At 34.1% G+C, this 15,499-nt stretch overlaps 1 protein-coding gene and 1 long non-coding RNA gene across 3 annotated transcripts in view; one reads left to right on the forward strand and one right to left on the reverse strand.

The window, feature by feature from the left end:
* Positions 1-5,060, forward strand: part of LOC136796759 (uncharacterized) — a 9,085-nt gene extending 4,025 nt beyond the window's left edge. The window contains exon 3 of the long non-coding RNA XR_010844508.1: positions 4,759-5,060. This is a non-coding gene — a long non-coding RNA (uncharacterized lncRNA). The remainder of the gene's footprint in view (positions 1-4,758) is intronic.
* Positions 1-15,499, reverse strand: part of LOC106682819 (lachesin) — a 522,354-nt gene that overhangs the window by 87,200 nt on the left and 419,655 nt on the right. The window lies entirely within an intron of this gene.

The following is a 15,499-nucleotide window of genomic DNA, read 5'->3' on the forward strand; positions in this document are numbered from 1 at the left end:
ACAGTTTCTGCTGCTAGTTAAGTTTCAGATTTAAGATTGTTATTGAGTTAGATATCGTGTGATTACCAATTTGTGTAATTTTCGTAATGATCATGTATCTTAAATGATCTCGTAAAAAAGGGTTGAGAGTTTTAAAAAAGTTTTATATGCTTTATTTTACTTCCTGACGAGCATTACAAATTAAATAATAAATACAAATGAATGAGGAATTAAATATTATATTTTCAAAATCCGCACACGCGCGTTTGTGTGTGTGTGTGTGTGTGTGTGTGTGTGTGTGTGTTTATATTAAAAGTCGCAATACTCTTAATTATTTTGAAACTGAAATTTAGTTACTAATTTTTTACTAATTCACGAAAATTTTTATTTTTTACAAAGAATTCGGTCTAACTGAAAGTACCTACTTAGTGCTGGAGACACGTAAATAATTGTGTTGCTAATAATTAGTATACATGTCAGGACACGGTTGTTGTTTGTTCGTTAGCCCCTTAACGACAAATAAATAAAAATGTGCTAAAGAACAGATGACTCACGGAATACAGGATCAGTGTCGAACGAAAGGGACAAGGCATAATCCTCGTATACAGAAGAGGACGTCAACAGAGACAAGCTATCAAAGGTTACGGTAATCAATAAGACTGATGTATGGTTCGTGTTGTGAACAAAAAAAATCTACCACCTCTCGCCCCTAACCCTGGCATGTTAAAATATCTGTCACAGCCAGTTTTATGGTCCTGTTAAACACTAATGAAAATCCACCATCACGTACTAGAGCTTGCTATTGCTCTTTATAGTTCTAAATATTTCCCTAGTGTTAATAACCTTATACTTAAGGCATCACAAAGGTTATATCCACTTTTTCCTTTATTTTTCTTCTCCTTTTCATTTTGGAGGAAAAAAGTTTGAAGGAAAGTCTTGTGATATTGCTAATAAAATGGGAGGCTCATTCGCAAAACAACTATAGATCACATTGTTAATTAATTAAACATCCTACTTTTTTCCCTTTAGTGGAGGCACTACCGCTGTATAAATTGAATAACCAAGTGAGGTGTTCAATATATTATTCTAAACTTCAATCATTTACTTTTATTCATTTTTTTCTTTTTATGGTATTTACTTTTTATATATAAGTGATATATGTTGTTAATAAAAAAAGAAATCAGCACAAAACTTTCACATAAAAATAAAATTAAAATTTCAAACATGAATTTTTATATGTCTATTGCTATTTAAATTCTTATTTTAGGATTTATCGAGGTTCGAATAACAAATGTGAACCTCATGCGTGTTATGAAAACAACAATGTAACAAAATATTATATCAATTTGAAATTAGTAGAAATTGGGGCCGCACATCTGCCTTTGATTTTCCATTCTCTAAAAGGTTTAAACTATTTCTTCATTTTATTAATTATCAAACTCTGTTATAGTTCATATTAATAGATCTTTTATTACTTTCAACAAAGGAAAATGGTTATTTATTTCAAATAAACAACGTAAAAGGTACTTTAGAGAAAGATTATTTGAATATTCGGCATTTACACACTTAAACTATTTCAATAATTATAAAATATATCTGATTTTAAATTGATATACCAAGTCTAATCAAGATCGTTAAAGCTCTTTTTGTGAAAAAAAAATGGAAACAATCAAATCTAAAAAGTGGAAAACAATCAAAAACACAGCAAGTTGATTTTATCGAAAACGTTTCCGAAACATTCCAAGGATATACTGCCCTTATGTATGTAATTTCAGATTCGTATGACTTTACGGTAGCCGTTAGTCAAATCCTGTGAGCTCGGGACCCCTCCTAAATGGGGGTCCACCCAGCCTCCTAAATTGGGTACCCTTAATTGGGTAAAAATCTAGTGGTTGAGCGTGATTCTGAATAAATCACCTCCTTGCACACCGTTGGTCTAGTAACAGTACTCCCTTACAAAGCCTGCCCCTTCATGGGTTTTAGCGGTACAGATTTAATTTTATTAAAATAAAATTAATTTAATTTTAATGAGTTTTCGGTTTTAAGCTAGGAAGTTAAAAATAAAAACTTACATCCACCTAAAAGGTTTGGTAATATTAACCCATATGTATTCGAGATTTTATTAAAAATAAAAAAAATATGAGATTATAATATTTTACCAGAACAATTTTGTTTACAAGATATATCTCAATGATTGTGATAAACGTGTATAATTAAAAATAATCTAACAATTTTCAGTTCAATATTTTTTATAGGCTATGGAACAAATAGACATTTTTTACATAATTTAAAATCACTTTAATTTCAAGAGATTGCCGTGGTTTTTTTTTAATCAAATATAAATCATTAAAATAATGAATAAGTTAGATTCGATTTTTTTATTCCCTACACTCTCAGGGAAGGTTACGAATATTTTTGTGATATATTTTACTGTTGACTGTATTAAATAATTTTAATTTTTAATTTAATGTGAAAAGCTAACTCATAAGGGTAATTTGAGGACTGATAGAAATGACCAGAATAGGCCTGTATGAAGTAGTTTTTTAAATTTTATGGTTCTAAAATTGTATTAAGATTGTACTTGAGGATGGTCGAATCGGGCATGGACATCTAACGGCTTATAAATAGAATAAAAATGTTTTAAGACTAAAATGGATAAAATTTTGTTTATTTGAAAATATAATGTAAAATAATCATTAAAGGACCTTCGCTACATATAAATAAAAATGTTTTAACTCTGTTTTTTAAGAAGTAGAAGTGAGAAGTGTTACGTGAGTTGTGATGGAAAGGGCGTATCGTATTCAATAAACCTTTCCCATTTTTCAGAGAAATATTCTCTGCGACTGCTCAAGTTATCCATTTTCAGCAAAAAAAAAATAAGACCGCCTTCCATCTTTCCCGAAATAAAACCATCCTCTCGGCTGAAGGATATTATCCTAAAATCCTCAAAAGTCTTAAGGACTGGAGTCTAATTGGAGTTAAGATTAGGGCGAAGGGGTGATAAGTTATACGAAAAGGGGAGGAATTATCGGGCCAAGCTATTAAGGGAAAGATACCAAGGGCCGTCTATTAGTGAACCGGAAACCCTAATCAAGAATAATACATTTTAATTACCCAGCAGCGATTACGATTTCAAAAAGCTTTTAGCACCACTTATTTGCCCAACCATTAGCGGTTTTTGTTTGTAAATACTGAACATTTTCGATTGTTTCTCTTGTTAATATTTTCAATCATTTATGTTTTCCAAGTACTACGCTTCAATACGAGACGCGATTTTGGTATAAAACCAAGGAGGAAAACGAGGTAATCCCAAATGTTTCTAGCTTTTGTCCTTATCCACGTTAAAATTAAACCGTAAACACTCTGAAATTGCGGGTTATATTTTATAATGAGATATCCTGATAAGAGCCGTTTCAATTATTCAGAAACATTGCTGAAATGGATGAAAATGGTAAGATTGAACAGGATAGAAACGGATAGGATCATTTAAGTAAAATAACAGTTATAATTTATCGTAAATTTATCAGGCTATCGTAAATTTAAGTTGAATCAATATTTTACCCATTTCCTTAAAAGCCCTTCCTTTTTTTGAATGAAAAAAGGTTTATGACAATAATAAACGAAATCGATTATAATTTTTTTTATCTGTAAACAGCCCCAACGAAAAAAAAAAATTTATGAATTTGTTTTTATACTACTTTTTTATTTATTGATAGATATTACAATCTGCCACACAGTTGTGGGCAATAGGTAATAGTGATGAATGATCTCATACATACTAAAATAAAAAAAATATATATATACAAACAAAAGAATAAACAAAATGAACATAATCAAACTATCTGTATGAGAAATAAAATAACATAATGATAAAATAATATAGTCTCCAGTCACACTTACACTCTAATATACAATATTTACACAATCGACCTGAGGATCCCTGAGCCCACTCTATCCCCCACGTGTGAGGGGTAGAGCAGAGCTCAGAAGATCCCAGCGCGTTCCTCTCGCCGCATCACTGGTAGTGAGTTAATGAAATTAAAACTATAATTACATAACAAATCCACTTATTTCAGTACAATAATATTTAGTTTGAAAATTTATCTACTTCATTTTTATATGTTAATAATACAAAATAGCATTCGTTGTCAGAAATTTCGGAACCTCCTTGCCTTAAAACCAATATGTTTGTCCACTTGCATTAAAGTAAGGACTCCTAAAATTAGTAATTTGTAATTTTTTAATAAGTGTGAATTTTATATTATATAATGTTAAGTATAATGCCACCTTAGAATACTACATGAAGTAGGTATTTATAAAATAAAGCCATACGTTGATACATTTCCAAATGTTTGAAATTTTATTATTAAAAAAAATTAACTATTCATGAGTTAATTACCTTATATTCCTGCATACATCATTAACGTTTCTAAAATTGTTTGCATGGTGAAAAAAATAAAAAAGACTACATATGAACATAAAGTCGTAATTAAAGTTATTTAAATGACAGTATGGAGAAATATTGAAGAAAATAATTAATTTTGTTATTTTACATTTTTAGTAAACATTTTATAAATAAAAAAAGAAAGATTTGATTCAATTATAATCCAATTATTTATTCTGACATAACATTGAATGTGGTGTAAGTTTATTCGAGGTCATCAAAAGTATATATTGATATAAATATATAAAAACAATCACATAATGAACTTAAGACTTAAAAACATAAATTAAACTTATTAACACCAATATATTCACATTAATTAACTTTTTTTTCAGTTGGCTCAACAAACCTCCGAATCAGCCTTCTCCACCCCTACCTATCTTGGACTACTACTTTCCAGTTTGCTGCATGCAGCTCTTTCGCACCTTTGTTGATTCTGTCTATAAATTTTATTTTGCCCTCCCATATAATATTGTACACTCAAAGAAAACGCCTCGTGTGTACAAACAATTCGTACAAACAAGAGGCGAATCTTACAGAGAAACATATAAACAAAATTTCTAAAAATTAAATATAGCTTTGATTTCTAGTTTCTTTCAGTTCATAGTAAGTGTTTCCGAATAATGATTTGCGAAACAAGCCCCAACATATAATTGAATATATAAAAATAATCTATAAAATTTTTTTTTATCGTATTACCATTTCTTAGACTAAGACCAATTAACAAAAATTCTGAGACAAGATACAACTTCCATTTGTTCCAGTAGTATTATCTGAGTTTCCGTTAGTAAAATACCAAGAAGGTCCTCACTAAGTCTCAAACCAAAAATCTCTGATCCAAAATAATAAGATTATGTAAGAATCTAAAGGAGTAAATTAATTTCTATTTATGGAAACCAAAATAATGCCAACACTTGAAAACAAAAATCTTTACTCCACGATTCTGATCATTTTCATAGTGTGAGTTAGAGTCATGGGGTTAATAAGTTATTTAGTTTTATTTTTAATTCTAAATTCTTCACAATCGTTATATATCCCATTTAAAAATAACTAGAAGTAGAAATGACATTGTATGATTATGCTTTCACATTTGGATGATTTTCATACCAGTAAACTATTTCAAAATGTTCAGTAACTTAAATTTCATTTTGTCATTTTTAAAAATGATTTTATATTTGTCTTTCCTACTAATTAAAAGAATAGGACCAAGAAGTAATCTGGCCCAGGTGTACATAAGAATAGCATCCTGAAGTTTCTCTAGCACTTTTTTACCCAGGATTTACGAGGATTACGAAGGAAGTCTGTTACTTGGGGGATCATAAAACGAGACCTGTTCTGTCACCTTAACCGAGGCAGGATGGAATGTAGGTCAAGGAAGATGGAAACATCAGGGATTTTAAAATAACTTCTTTCAAAAATTAGAGAACAAAAATTGCATAAACATTTCTTTTCTTGTAGGGACTCTTCTAAATGCTGACAATCAATATTCATTCAGTATAAAATAGACAAACCATCATATCTAACGCATTCACCAATTTAGCTCGGTTTTATAAATAACCTTCTTAAGATAATTACATAATACTTAATAAATGTTCATACTGAAGTTTTACATAAATTATTTATGTGAAATATGTATATATATATATATATATACCTTCATATTTTTACTCACACATCAAATTATATTACTTTTTATATGTTTATAACTGTTTTAAAGAACAATTGGTAAGCATATCCCTTTCCATATAAGAGAATTCTTTCAGCAGGAACATTCTATTATATGGTATTAAAAAATCAAACTAATACAAGAATAAATTAGCAAATTGGATATATATTTAGTTTTCGGTATTTATTATTCAAAGAATTTATATTAGACATTTTTGTGAAAATTACTTCCTGGTCATATATTTTTTCATTAAAGTTTCCGAACTCTGTTCCCACCTTCACAATCAACATCTGAAATAAATTTTTAATTGTCTGATAAAAAAAACCTTTCTTTAAGAGTTAATATTGCTTTCCCACTTTATTAGTAGTTACTTCATTTTGAGATATATTTATATAAAGTTACGTGTTGGCGTAGAAAAACTATTAAAAAAGGAAAAGGCTGTCGGAAGAATACTCTCTCAATGCGTAAACAAGAGTAACTTTATTTGGTTCCATACCTCTCTCTCTCTCTAGTCGATCACCTGACGGCCTTTGTCAGTTGACATTTATCCCCCCCCCCTCCACCAGTTTACGAACAAGCCTCGTAAACTTATATCACAACACTATAACATATGTATAAGAAAACAATAAGAAAAAAAAATCAATGGATAAGAAATGATTGAACAGGCGGGATTTAAATGTAGGGAGGGTATAGGTGCGACTAATGTTGGGAGGGATGGAGTTCCATAAGGATGAGGCTCGGATAATGAACGATCTATCGAAAGCAGCGGTTCGGTCGGCCCTGGTGTATAAATCTGAAGACCGGGAACGGGTATTGCGGGAACGAGTAGAGGATTTGAATTGAAGGAGCTCGGAGATGTAAGAAGGACGGCGGGATTGGATGACTTGGAAGATGAAGGATGCCAGGAAATATTTACGACGGTAGGCAGGATAAAGCTACTTCAACTATGCATAAAAACGGGAAACAGAGACGTCCATATGGATCCCGAAGATGAATCGTACACAGCAATTTATCAAACGTTTTAATTTCGCCTCGAGATCCCCAGAGACTCCTCCATATACTGTACAGTAATAGTCACAATAAGGAAATATTAGCGAAGGACTAGGAGCCTACGAGTTTCAAATGGAAATAGGTGGCGGAGGTAATTTAAACGTTTGAAAGTTGAAAGGATACGGCGGGAGATATTGGATACATTGTTTTTCCAGAAAAGTGTTTGATCAAAGGTTATTCCCAGGTTTTTGATGGTGGGGTAAAATTTGAAGGGACTATCATGTAGGAACAGAGTTGGAATATTAGGAACAGTTTTAAGGAGATGATTGGAGCCTATTAGATTGCCTTCGTATTCTCTCCATTTAGCTTCAACTTGTTAGCTCTCGTTCATTCGCAAATCTCAACCAAATCTTCTTGAAGTTTCTCTGCGCCTGGTAATAGGTCAGATGGCGGGAAGGACAGATATATTTGGAAATCATCTGCATAGATGTGGTACTGGGAGTGATGGATCTGGAGGGGAAGGTCATTAATGTAAATAACAAACAGAGTAGGAGATAAAGAGGAGCCTTGAGGAACACCACAGGGTAGGGGGAGGGTCTTAGATGGAGTTGACCTGGGGGAATTATGATCATAGGATAAGAGATAGTCATTGAGGTCATCTCTTCTTTTACTTCATCAGACAGTGCCCTCAGCAGGTCTAATATAGTACTAGACTCAGCGGCTGGCAATGCACGCGAAAAATGCGTGGTAATAATGCCCGTGGTCTTCGTCTTTCAAATTATCTGGCGTCGTTTGTCGTTCTCCATTTCTTCAATCACTTCCATCTCCGCTGGTCTTTCCTCTGTTGAACATTCGTCATCTGATGTTTGGTCCTCGTTTCCGTATCTCGGCGTGCCTGACTTCTCTTCATCCTCTGGAGTCCATTCTCACGGAAACTGTCTCACACCACAAGACGGGCCTCTGCACTGTAGCAAGCACCGTCTTCGAGAGGCCTCTACTAGCATAGGCTTTTGACGTCCCCCCTTCTGGTACTCCTGGGATAGTACCGCACGCAGCGAATACTGACTGGCATCCGTCGTAAGTGCAAATGGCCTCTGAAAGTCGATATTTTGATCGCTCCTATCCTGTCTGTGACCTTTAGATTTTCCTGCGTCATCTTCTTGTTTTTTTCCTTTTCGATACTACCCCGTGCTTTTTCCCATAACTTTCTTCGAGCAATACTTAATAACGTATTTCCTTTCCGTCAGCTGTCGTGCCCTTATAGTCCCGCTGGTGTCCGTGAAGCCCAAAGAGTGAAAACCCCGTAACAGCATGTATAGAATGATTATAAGCTGCAATAGCCTTAGGCATAACCACGTCCGGTTCTAGTCCCTGGCCGACCTGATATAATTGATGTTGGTCACAACGTGGTCACAACGTGCCATGAAGCGTTCTATGCCTCCTCTACTCTTGGGGCACCCAGATGTGTTGAGATGCCATACTACGTCAAGTTCCTTCATTTCCTTTCGAATCATGGCATTGTCAAATTCCCTTCCAGAATCTCATGAGATGTGCTCCGTAACTCCGTAGAATTGAAACCACAAACGGAGAGCTAACAGCACTGTTTCCGAAGACCTGTCCTGCACCTGGTACGTCATTGCCTCCTTACTGAAGTGGTCAATCATGGTCAGCCATTTGTACCCCTTCCATGTGTTAATTTGTAAACCTTTCAGCGGTGCATCTGTAGTAGGTGTCTTCTCATGTTTTCCTTTAGACGGATGTCTGTCGTACTTAGTGCGTAAATAATCCTCACAGCTTAAACAATCTCTGATATAGTACTCCTCATCCCCGACAAAAGTATCTTATCTTTAAGGCCTACATAGGTTTCCACGTTGAATAGTCTTACTCTGATGATACGCTAGAGTGACTTCTCGTTGCTGTTCTTCTTCCAAAAGAGTTTCCACCATCAGTTTGCAACGGATGAATGCCCTGTTCATTCCTGTCAGTTCATCACACCACAGCCGCTTGATCTTCTCCCAAAATGTTTCATTCCTAACATACAGGTGATACTTTTCTCCAGGTTTTGAAGCATTATTTAACGCTCTACGGATCTGGTCGTTCTTCACGCCTGGCTGTGTCCAGATCGTCGTTATTTTACTTCTCCCGTACACAGTATATTTAATTATGGTCAATCCAATGGTTTTCGTCTTTCAAATAATTTGTCTCATCTTGTTAATTATATATTAATTATAATAATTCAAATAATTATTTCATCTATTTCCTCTATGTCTCCTGGTCTTTCTTCAGCCAAACTCTCGTTATTCGACCATTCTTCCCTATCATCTTCTTTTGCTCCATCCTGCTCTTCCTCTCTAGGCGTCCATTACCGCAGAAACTGTCTCATCTCACCGGATGTTTCCCCAGTCTCCTCCTCTACTGCATTTACTGTTATTGCTAGTGAAAATATATCAGTTACTACATTTTCTCTTCCTGGTTTATATACGATTTCCATATTATACTGTGCGAGAAGCTCCTTCCAATGCGTAATCTTTCAATGACGTAATCATGGCCGAAGACTCTTTCAACTTTGCCACCCATTGCAGGGGCCTGTGGTCAGTGTGTAATCTAAATCTTCTTCCAAACTCATAGGGCCTAAAGTGGTCAACAGCCCACACTATTCCCAAGAGCTCTCGTTCCGCCAAACGACATCCTTGTAAACTCATATTGGCCTCACTTGAATATGAAAACCGTCTTATGTTGATCCTTAGAGTGTATTTTGATTTGATGATATCCAGCCTTCAATTCCAATGTGTTGATTACTGTCGCTCCACTCAGCCTGTCCAAAATGTCATCAAATCTGGGGATTGGATACTTTTCGTCTAAGGTATTCACAATGGAATATTGTATGGGGATGAACTATCAATAATTATTCCCTGGTGTTTTCAACTTTTCAGCTCTTCCCGGATGTGGTGACGTAGCTCCTGCGGGTATCTCCTCTCTTTCACATATGTAACCTTATTTTCTTTTAGTCTGATCTCATGGACTGTCTTCCCGGTTGCCCCAAGCTTTAAAAAAATATCTTCTTATTCCCTCTTAAGCCTCTGTCTCCAGTCCTCAGCCTAATAGATTGCTCCAACCCGTGCGCCCTCGGTTTATCTCTGTCGATGACATTTGTATATTTTACCCCCCCCCCAACCTAATTCTCCTCTTCCCCTTGATATTCTTAACCAAAGCACCCATCTTCTCTAACAGGTCACATCCCACAATCACTTTGTATTCCCTCGGCATACTGCCCACTTGACTGTCTCGCTTTTTTCGTCTGTCTGATCATCATGAATATATCCTCCTCTGAGGTCCACCATCCTCCTCCGAATGCCTTCTTTAATCTGTCATTGATGACCCTCCAGGGAGTCTCTTCATCTGCATGAATCTGATTAAGGATACTTCTTTTTACTCGGCAGATTACCGCTGCTGTCATTGATTTTGCATCCTCGCTGTCCAGTAGCTTGATCCTCCGACATCTTCGCCCCATTAGGCGATCGCCACCTTTTAAAAAATGATTAATTCTCCGGTCTCTTCGGTGGTATTTTCTAGGTCCGACACTACCTTCCGCAGGTCCTGGGTGGTTGCCGTACGGACCTTAATCCATTATAGCGTCGTGGCATGAAATTGCGCTAAAGAGACTTCTGATAGTGGCTGAATCTGCACCGGAGGTGGGTTTTCTGCTGCTAAAGTTTGGTTGACTGCAGCTTGAGGCTGGTTGTTTTAGTTCATATTATCCAGGTTCAGAACTGCTCTTCTCACCATTCCGTTACTGGTCATAATTCAAAGAGAAGAATGAAAAAAAAATACTATTAGACTGCAAATTACTCCGGTATCTAAAGTTCCCGGGTTTCGGCACCAGTATCGGCGAAAGCAAAATGTCAAAAAAGAGAGGAAGGAATAAGATCTAACACGCTTGAACTGCTGTAACAAACTGGCATTTTTGGGTTCAGCACATCTTTATATTTACACTTGACCAGCTATCTACTCAGTCAGCTGACATCGAAGTACCTGCTGACTGTAACTTCTCAATAAAGATATTTAAAAAAAAAATAAACAGAAAAAAACATTGCTCCCAGAGAAGGACCAAAACGGAAGTGGAAGGATTGTATCAAGACCGGTCGTGTGTGAACTGGGTAAGGACGGGTTTAAATGGGTAGATGTATTTATACAGAGATTGGCTAGATCGGTATCCAATCTTCTCCGTATCGGTATCGCTGAGCCTTTTGTTGTTATTATTATTATGGAAAACATATGGATGATAGTTAATCATAATTATTTTTGGCGACTTTTTAAATACTTTTACATTGACCTTAATAAGTTTATTTCATAAATAAAAAACATTGAATCGAGAATATTTAATATCACATTTTTGACACTATAAGGATCTTTCCTCGCCAACAAAGGCATTATATAGAGCCAGATATATACCTACAAGCAACATTGCGAACCAAACCCCTTAGCCTAAGCATAAGTTGCTTCCACGCGATATTGGTTCTTGTGAGGGAGGGAGAATCAATGAAGGAAGAACACAGCATTATTGGATCTGTAGCGGCTCTCTCAGTCCTTCTCATTACCAGTTCTTGAACCAACTGGCAGCACAAAGCGCTGGAAGAAGAGGCCTAAACTTAAAATGTATTTTAGCTTAATTTACCTTTTTTAACCAATGATGTATTTATTGATCATTTATTAATATTTTATTTAATATTAAATCCTATATTGAATTGGATCCCCACCTGTATTGGTTCTTTTATATGATATAAAGGTTACAGTTCCGTATCAGTACCCTAAAATGGCGGGTGGACATGTACTCACTTACACACTGTGTCCTTTCTATGCATGGAAAGCTGTGGACTGCTACTCGCTGAGCTCCCTCACGAGATGAAGATTCTTTACAGTTGAAGTTGGGACCTAAATTCACATTAAGAATAGCCGAATCTCCGAGCCCACTCTATGCGTTAGTAAGGGGTAGAGAAGGACACTTCAAGATCCCAGTGCTGCCTTTGGTTTCAGAAAAAAAATAGTTGCCACTACTGCAATTTTTTTTTTGTTAAAAAAAAACTTTATTTAATTGATAGATATTACAATCTGACACACTATTGTGCGCAATGGGTAATAGTGATGACTGATCACATTAATGCTAAAATAAAATATAATAAGAATAAAAATAAATAAATGAAAGAAATAATAGCTCTATGTTGTCAGAATAAGTGAAAATGATAGCCGATAATTTTCTCATTGCTTATGAATGAGTACACTCCCGCACACTTTATTAGTGTAGTTCTTCGGAAATAGTACTAATATGTTAGCTACGTCTCTTACTATTACATACACTAGCTCATAATTGTTCATTCATCCATTATAAATTATAACATACAATTTAGTCATAAAATAATTTAAATGTTCAAAACAATATTAATTCAGAATTAAGTATTCTATATCTTTTCCCTTCCACAACTGGCTAATAGTTTGTTTTCCCAAAATATTTCCAGTTCCTATGACACAGTTATGACTCCAAACCAGTAAAAAATAATTAGATTTTTAAATTAATTAAAAATTATTTTAATGAGGTTTAGGCTCCCAACAAATTCATTGATATGTTCCTGAAGCCTTTTTACAAAAATTATATAATCAAGAAGTATTTGTCAGACTTTGAGTGGTTAACGTTTTTTCTTATTTTCTAGTTTTGGAAAAGTTCCTAAACTCCTAGCTCAAAAACGGAAAATATCATAAAAAGGAAACGTTTAAAAATATTAAAGTTAAATATTTCAATAGAATTCAACGTTTCCTAATAACAAACCGAATCTGGTTAATATTTCCTTTTGTACGAATCCAGGATTCAGTTCGGTTGAGAAATAATCAGGACAATTGTCTTGTAGCAGTAGGCTCAAGTCATTGCTATTCCGGTCCTGGATTTCTTTTTCTGTCAGCGAATTTCGTTACCTGGTCGATCTTTTGTTGTAAAAGGAGGTGAAAGACAGCATTTCTTCTAGGATTCTCAAAGGAACTACTAATACTAGGATCAATAAGTGATGATAGTGACAAAAGCATCTGAAATAACTCAAATCTATTTATACGATTTATATCTATATATGTATGTATAATCAGGTAAATGAAAGTAATTAATCTTTAAAGTAATATTCGTTTTAATTAGGAGAATTTTTATTGTGCAATCTATCCCAATACTTCCCCTTAGTATAAATTTAATATATAGATAACTGTATTTACATTATAAATATTTGATATACTGTTAACCGTAGCTATTTACAATAAAAACATGCATTGAACGTTTCCACAGTTTTGGGACTTTATTGGGTATAACAAATACAAGATACTTGATGAGTACTAAAGGAACAACGAATAAATAAATATAAATTATAGAACAGCTACGAGAATATTTATATAAGATGTTGAATAAAATTCTATCTTAAACATATATTTCAAACAGGACAAAAATTATTTTGCAGGAGTTAGCCATTATTGTATAAAGCTATAAAAATATGATAATAACATTAATGTTTTAGCAAAATTAGAAAATTTTCTCATTCAAATGGAAATGTGAAACAGCAGCAGGTGAAGCAAGTTGCCGGACCCAACCAGAACTTGCTGGGCATAAATCGTAAGGCCTTTGGTATAGATGGCGAATTAATGGCCACCTACAGCCGGTGCGTCAACAAGTTTCCCGAGAATTAGTCTCTAATTATCTTTGGATTTGTACAGCCTGTGCTCCTCAACCTCAGCGCTGGGCATTACTAATGTATTGTCCCATTAATTCTTAAGCCAAACTCCACGGACAAGGAAGCAAAAACAGTTGTTTCCTCCCTCAAAAAACTAGTTATAGGAGAGAGGTTTTAGTTATTTGAAGAAATACATTTATTGCTAAATGTATTATTATACCTACCTGCACAAAAAATATGCCTGTTTCTTCAACTAATGCGTTAAAAATTTGAGGAGTGTTAGTAATTTAACATTTATACTTCGAAAAGTTGCAACCCAACTTTACAACGTGTATTGGATTAAACGGCATACTTTAAACCTTATAAGACAATTTTTAGAGCTTAAATTTAAATATAAATATACTTCATTAAATTATATTAGTGGAATAAATATTATTATTCACTTCACTGAGCTTTGTTTACCCACCGATTTCTGTATATAAAAATTGACAACCGATGTCAAATTCATCATTACAATAATGAGATAAGTAGTAATGATGAGGAAGAATTATGCAGTGATTTCTCTTCCGTGACAAAAGTAAAGTTTGATTTAATCATTATAGAAGCAATACTTCGATATCAGTAGATTTTATCAAAACACCACACGCTATCAATATTTCTTTTATTAGTCATTTAAAAAATATAAATTCCTTTATTTGGTTGTATTTCTTATCTTTCGTCAATTTCAAAACTTGATCGCTCACTATTCATAATTAAAAAATATTGGTATCAAGAGTCTCTGTAATCAATTATATTATTAATTTATCCACTAGGTTACATAGTAGAGATGTTTTAGAACAGATTTGAACATTCTATATGGATATTGAGGCTTAGGTGAACAAAATATCATTCGTTTTTTAAGTATATTTGAAGGTTGGGATAGGTTAGGTCAGCATTTTTCGTTGCTTACATGAGACAAAAGACCGGCATTATTATGTGAGCAATTTTAGGCAACTTGTCCCTTTTGGCATATGTCTTCATTCTATACTTAGAATTTCCATGGAAAAAGGAACTCCATAAATAACTTGTTTCTAAGTCTAGTCCTTTATATTTTTTCCCCATTGGTACTGGACGCCCATAGCTCGAACCAACCCTGGGGAATTATTCCACTTTTTAGAAAGCCATGAGAAAAACTTCTAGACACGCCTTTTTCCCTCCCCAGATATATATTTCTATTTTCATAGGCTCTCTAGGCCCCAACTGATTTCCGTAATTATCTGATTGGTATAACCCCCTTCCCCTTTCTCCATGCTCTTCCTACCTCCTCTCCTCAAATATACATTTATAATTACTAGTTCTGGAAACCTAAGTAAGATAAAGAGATATCTGTAATCACTACACTATATGTTGTGTTTGTAAACATGCAAGAATGAAGTCATTTTAGTTTTCACTGTTATTTAACTTTGTTAAGTTATGCTTGACGAAAAAAATCTGAAAAAAATCATGACATCTTTAATAGTTTCAAAAGAAAAAAGTAGTAAGTACAGGTGAAAGATACAATAGCCAAGACTTCAAATACCTAGTGCCAAACTAATATTTTTTATTTATTTATTTATTTAATGTAATTTACCACTGTACAAAATAATACGATGAGTAAATATGTTGTATGTTTCATATACACTTGAAAATCTTGGGAAGGAACCACCCATTTTTGGTACTTCAAACATTAATTTAAATTAGAAG

Source organism: Halyomorpha halys, unplaced genomic scaffold (assembly GCF_000696795.3).
Source record: "Halyomorpha halys isolate HHAL.00 unplaced genomic scaffold, Hhal_1.1 Scaffold445.1, whole genome shotgun sequence".
Taxonomy (NCBI): Eukaryota; Metazoa; Arthropoda; class Insecta; order Hemiptera; family Pentatomidae; genus Halyomorpha; species Halyomorpha halys.